The sequence below is a fragment of the Phyllostomus hastatus genome, unplaced genomic scaffold (genome assembly GCF_019186645.2).
Source record: "Phyllostomus hastatus isolate PE091 unplaced genomic scaffold, TTU_PhHast_1.1 phas_scaffold_12, whole genome shotgun sequence".
NCBI lineage: Eukaryota > Metazoa > Chordata > Mammalia > Chiroptera > Phyllostomidae > Phyllostomus > Phyllostomus hastatus.
In genome coordinates, this window is record NW_025334007.1 from 11,189,125 (window position 1) to 11,196,045 (window position 6,921).

Below are 6,921 nucleotides of genomic sequence, written 5' to 3' on the forward strand. Positions count from 1 at the left end.
TTGGGGGCATATTCATATGCTCAATAATACAAAGCCTAATCTTTTGCACACAGTAGATGCTCAATAAATGATATTGAAGACAAGCTGCATTAATGTATTAATAAATGTTACAGTGTGCCCCTTAATGTAATATCCACTGCCCTAGCCCAATGTTTGACATAATTAAGAATACAGTGTATAGAATTAAACTAAACTGGTAAGAGACTGACCCTAAAAATATAGTGCTTACAACATACTGTTCTAAGGTCTCAGCACTTATCACTTCATGTAAACCTCATGACAATTTTATAAGGTATGGACTGTTATCAAGCCTGAAAGGAAAAGTGACCTCAGGCAGGTTAAGTAACTTATCCAAAGTAATACAGGTATTAAGATCATGTGATCTTTTCATTATTCACCAAGTAGACCATAAAGCTAATAGTCACATTAGAAATTTGCAGGGAGACCTTTCAGGTCAGACCCTTCAGAGAAATGGCTGTGGTGGTAGGGGCCTGAGGTGAATGTGGGTGGTGGTGATCTGAACTGAGCAAAAATAAGTTAAAGAGATGTCTGAAAGCTGAGAAAAAATAAAAGAGAAGAAGGTCAAGCAAGAGGAGCTCAATGAGAATCAACTAAGCCAGGCCAGTCCTGCTGCCAACAACCACACCACTGACAACAATGTGGATGCCAGGGAGGAGAGCATGGACCCAAACCAGCACTACAAGATCTTCAGCCAAGCAGTCCACCAAGCAAAGGTCAATGGGGAAGACCCTTACCCACACAAGTTCCATGTAGATGTCTCACTGACTCACTTAATTCATGAATAGTCACTTGCAGCCTGGGGACCATCTGAATGAAATGACCTTACAGGTGGAAGGTAGGATCCATGCCTAAAGAGCTTCTGGGGAAAAAGCTCATCTTTAGTGAACTTTGAGGAGAGGGGTTCAGGTTGTAAGTCATGGCCAAATACAGGAATTATAAATCAGAAAGAACTTACTCATATCATTAACAAACTACATTGGGGAGACATAACTGGGGTTCTGGGGAATCCTGGGAAAACCAAGAAGGGTAACCTGAGCATAATTCCCTATGAGATCACACTGCTATCTCCTTGTTTCTATATGTTACATAATTTTCACTTTGGCCTCAAAGACAAGGAAACACAATATGTCACAGATACCTGGACTTGATCCCAAATGACTTTGTGAGGCAAAAATTTATCATCTGCTCTAATATCATCAAATATATAAGAAGTGTCTTGGATGAGTTGGGATTTCTAGAGATTGAAACTCCCATGAACATCCTCCCAAGAGGAGTTGTACTCAAGTCTTTTATCACCTGTCACAATGAGCTGGACATGAATTTGTATATGAGAATTGCTCCAGAATGCTACCATAAGATGCTGGTGGTTAATGGCATTGAACAGGTTTTTAAAACTGGATGCCAGTTTTGGAATGAAGGAATTGACAAGACTCACAATTCTGAGTTCACCACCTATGAGTTCTACATGGCCTACGCATACTATCACAAGCTCATGGAAATCATGGAGAAGATGATTTCAGGGATGGTAAATCACATTACAGGCTGTTACAAGGTTACTTACAATCCAGGTGGCCTGGAGGGCCAAGCCTACAAAATTGACTTCATCCCACCCTTCCAGAGAATCAGCATGGTAGAAGAGCTTGAGAAAGCCCTGGGTATGAAGCTTCCAGAAGCTAACCTCCTCAAAACTAAAGAAAGTTGTAAAGTTCTTGTTACCTGTGTGGCAGAATATGTTGAATGCCTTCCACCACAGACCATAGCCAGGCTCCTTCATAAGCTTGTTGGGTAGTTCCTGGAAGTGACATGCATCAATCCTACATGCAACAAATGTGTCTGTGATCACAAACAAATAATGAGCCCTTTGGCAAAAGGCATTGCTCTGAAGACAGTCTGACTGAGTGCTTTGACTTTTTTGTCATGAAGAAGAAAATATGTAATGCCTACACTGGGCTAAAAGATGCCATGCAGCGGCAGATTTTTGAAGAACAGGCCAAGGCCACTGGCAATGATGAGGCCACATTCATAGATGAAAATTGCACAGCACTGGACTATGGACTGCTCCCTACAGCTGCCTGGGGCACAGACATCAACTGAGTCACCATGTTTCTCACAGATTGCAATAATATCAAGGAAATACTTGTTTCCTGCCATGAAACCCAAAGACAAGATGGAAAATGTAGCAACTTCTGATACATTGGAAATCACAACTACTGGCACTTCTGTCTACAAAATAATAACTGCAAGTAGTGTAGCTCAGGCATCTTTGCATTTCTGGAAAAGATCAAGGACTGTAAGGGAATTGTTATACGTTGCCATCCATTTGACTACCACAGTTCAGTCACCAGAAAAGAGGAGGAGAATTAAGAATTCTTTTTTTTACTCCTTGTTACCAAATAAACCATTTGTCTCTTTCCCATAAAAAAAACATTTTGAAGAAGAGATTGCTTCAGGCTGAAATAGTCAGAAAATATTTCATGCTAGAAAAAAAAATAGAAAACAGGTCATCAAAGTAGCTGTCAAATTTCATACATTGAGAAGAGGAACTCCAGGAGAATGAGGAGGAATGACCAACTCTATAGAGAGAAAAAACACATAGGGAATGTGTATTAGTTGGAGTAATAACATCATCAGCTGTAACAAACAGACCCCAAAATCTCAATGGCTTAGTAAGTTGATTTTTTTGTTCACATAAAGTGCAATGAGTATGTTCCTAGGTATAATATAATATTGCCTTCCACATGGTCTTCAGACACTTAAAGTCATTCCATCTTGTGGCTTTACTAACTCCAAAATCTTGGTATTTACTGCAGGATATTCTCTGCACCTTGGAAAGCAAGGGAAGAGATAGCATGGAGAATCATTCTAGAAGTTCTTATAGGTCAAGCCTGGAAGATGATCACTTTACTTTAGCCCTTATTCCACTGGTCTAACTTCAATATCATGGCCACATAAGCCTCCTATGGTAAAGGAAACTTAGAAATGTAATCTAGCAGTGTATTTGTGAAGAAGACAAGGCATGGCAATCTCAACGACAGTATGCAAACTGGACCTTTTTCCATGTCCCATAGAAAGCTTTTATTCTCCTCTTAGGGTTTTAGTCTAGTCTTAGGTGTGATTTACACTGACCATGATGGTAAGAGTTGACTGAAAGGATAGTAATCAAACATAATACTCACCCTAGAGTTAGCAACCACCTACAATCTGTTCCATGAATATCTACCTTACTCTAGCATCGTGTTCTCATGTAGGAACATGTGACAGCAATATAATGGATGTAAAAAAATTACTTAGCCAAAGGAACTCTGCACAAAGCCCAGGAGGAAAAAGGCAGAAAACAGAGAGGTAATGGGAACATACATGAAAGCTAACCACAAGAAAGAGAATTTCATTTAAATTTACGAAAGTAGAGGAAAACAGAACTAAAAGACATTCAAGAGTGTTTATAATACATATAGAGCACACGCCAAATGTGTATAGAGCACATATAGAGTGAACATGCCAAAAATATTGTATTCAAGGGATAAGTGGGAAAAATTAGGAAAGAAGAGAGGACAGAAGGTTTGACAAGATTCACCTACCACCCTAAAAATAAGGTAATGAGAGCTTCTAATACAAATATGATTAACAAAGATACTTGAATTTGTGTTTTATGACAAACTCTGCTCAAATAGGGGATAGAAATTCTTCCTTTCCCTCATACCATTATCCACCCCCCAGGATTGCTCCAAGGCATCCAAATAAGCTTCAAAAAGATAACACTAAGGCTGTGAAAGCCAAAACTGGTGTCTATATTTGTTTACCTCCTTTCTTCCCCTCCCATTCACTCTTCCACAGTGTCACTTCTCTCCCCACCACATTACTGAAACCATTCCAGTCAAGTTCACCAGCAAGCCCTATTTTGCCAGACGCAGTCTACACTCAACACAGTTGATCACTTCCTCCTTGAAATAATTTCCTTTTGTGGTTTCAGTAACATCACACTTTCCCTAGCTGGTTCTGCTTTCACCAACTGACCTCTGAATATTTATAAGCCCTAGAGTCCTCTTCCCTGTCTCACCTGAATGGATTTATGCAGTCCTATAGCTTAAATACCACTAATATTCTAGTACTCCCAAACTATATTTTTGCTGACTTGTAGAAGTCAGGTACATTGCTCTAAAAGATTCTCTAAATTACCAGCTCAGACCAAAATCTCATAATTCCCTTCCTCTACAAAATCTACCTGTCTTTCCCATTCTGGTAGATGACACCATCAATCAGCCAGTTTGTCAAGCCAAATCTTGGATCACCCAAGTTTCCTTTCTCTTCTTGAACTCCCACAACCAATGTGACAGATAGTCCTTCCAACTCTATCTCTAAAACACCCCAAATCTATCCATTGGCATTGTCTCCCTGGTCCATTCCACCAGCACCTCTCACCATCAACATCTTCTAGATCTCCTTGCTTCCACTCTTGCCACTTTTTCAACTGTCTTCTATTTAAAAGTCTGAGTAATCTTTAAACAATAAATCAGATCATGTTATTACCCCCATTTAAAACCTTCTTATAATGTCACGTTGTTCTTAAAATAAAATCCAAACTCCTGAACATCACTGAAAAGAGGGTCTACCTTCCTAAACTTATCTCATAAAACCCTGCCCCACCTTATCCTGTTCAGCCACACTAGTCTTCCTTCTATTCTTCAGACCAAGTCCCCACCTCTTCTAAACTAAATCCTATTGCATTCTATCTTATTACCCTAGTAATTTCATTCTTAGTACTTGTAACAACCTTAATTATCTAATTTGCATATTAGTTTCCTGATTTATTATTTGTGTCTTTCACTAGACTATAAGGTTCATCAGGACAGAAGCCATATCTAGGTTTTTCACTGTTGTATGTTTAGCATCTAGCACCAATAGCTTGAGATAGTCCTCAATAAAATATGTCATGATTTAAAGGGTGTAGTGACTTGAACCCAATAAAAGTGAAAGAAATATGTCTCTTTTGCCATCTGAATCTTCCACCTGTACTGTCTTCTGACCAATGTTTAAAATATGCTGAGATCTCATAAGAAAGAACAACATAGAATTCGGAATAGCAGTGGTCCAAATCAAAGCTTAAATGGAGGTATTTTGGTGTGGGGGAGGAGCATCAAGGAAAGTAGAAAGAAGCAGGATAATGTTTATATGTGCCACTGGGGCTCAAAGAATCCAGAGGGGATGAAGCATAGAAATCACAAAGTAAAAGTTTTAGAACCACCACTGTTGGCTTTCCCAGACCGCAATAGCCACCAACGTGTAGTCATTCTATTTCCAGGGTTCTATTTCTAGGCTTTAAGAGTGGAGCAAATTTTAGAGTATTACAGACTTTCACGGGAAAAAAAAAGATTTCCTAAAAATATTCTCACCTTTGCAAAGAACTGCTTCCAAACATAAACTTTAGCTTGTCACACCTGTCCCATTTCCCCCTTTTCCCTTCTTTGCTACTACCTATTCCCTCATTGCACCAGATATATCTGCTACCATAAGAATTAGTTAATGTGTCCCAAGTAATCTGAGCTCTTCCAACAGAAAGGGTTCCAGAAATAAAAATAAGGTGCCAAATAGTTACAAGCCATTTCTACCAGAATTATTGTTGAAAGTTTCTATTTTTTTATTTTTCTGTTTCATCCTTATGTTTTATAGAAGATATTTCCAACAGATTTGATATTTCACCATATGATTTGTTCTCAAGTAAGGGACACAAAGCTAGTATTATCTGGAATCACATTTTCTGTTTTCTCTTGAAAATATGCACCATCCAAAAAAACAAAATCTTTTTCTCTGTTCAAAGGGTCTGACAAGTTGGATTTGAACTCTCTAAAGTATACTGGTTTTAGGTATTAGATTTCAATTTTCATTCAGGTAACATGTGCCAGGTATGGTGGTAAATTTTTTCACATTTTATTTAACCTTCATAACCATCCTCTGAATGGGATGTTATTGCCTCATTTTGGAGATGGAAAATTTGAAAACTAGTCTTTAAGTAACTTGACCATGTTTATAAAGGCCATGGCCAGTAGATAGTTGACAAATAGATAGGTATACAGATAAATATAAAAACTATGGAAATTGTTGTGTGCTTACACTATGAGGTAAGCAGAATAATGGACCCCCACAAAATGTCCACATCTTAATCCCTGGAACCTATGAATATATTGTCTGAATGGTAAAAGGGACTTTGCAGATGTGACTAATTAAAGTATATCCTGCATTATCAGGTGAGCCAGATGTAACCATAAGGGATCTTACATAAGACAGAGGCAGATGAGTCTGTCAAAGAAGGACACATGATGATGGAAGCAGAGATATCAGTGATACAATTGCTGGAAGGAGGCCACAAGCCAAGCAATGCAGGCAGCCTCTAGAAGCTGGAAAGGACAAGGAAACAGACTCTCCCCTAGAGCCTCCAGAAGGAACACAGCCCTCACAACACCTTTATTTTACCCAAAGAGACCCATTTTAGACTTCTGACATCGTAACTGTAATAAATGTGTTTGAAGCCAAGTTTGTAGTAATTTGTTACAGAACCTACAAGAAATGGATACACTGCACATCCTTTTAACATGTATACATGTTCTTATCTTTAATTAGGACTTCTAAATTCCACATGTCTTCTTCACTTCCACATTTTCAGTATCTGTCACACTGCCATTTGCCCATTGTTCATGCTGGTGATGTTTATTAAAGATAACCCAAATCCTATGCAAAACACAACAGCAATGCAAACGATATCTGACATCATTTATTTTCATGGTAAGAGAAGGAAATTAATTATTGTGATTTAAATCAAATTAGTTTTTTGAAATATTTAATTTTAGAGCAGGGGGAAGGGAAAGAAGAAGAGAGGGAGAAAAACATCCATATGTGTTTACTTCT

General features: G+C 38.4%; 1 pseudogene; it reads left to right on the forward strand.

The window, feature by feature from the left end:
• The first annotated feature begins 516 nt into the window (after positions 1–516).
• Positions 517–2,440, forward strand: LOC123829953 (annotated as a pseudogene).
• The last annotated feature ends 4,481 nt before the right edge of the window (positions 2,441–6,921 follow it).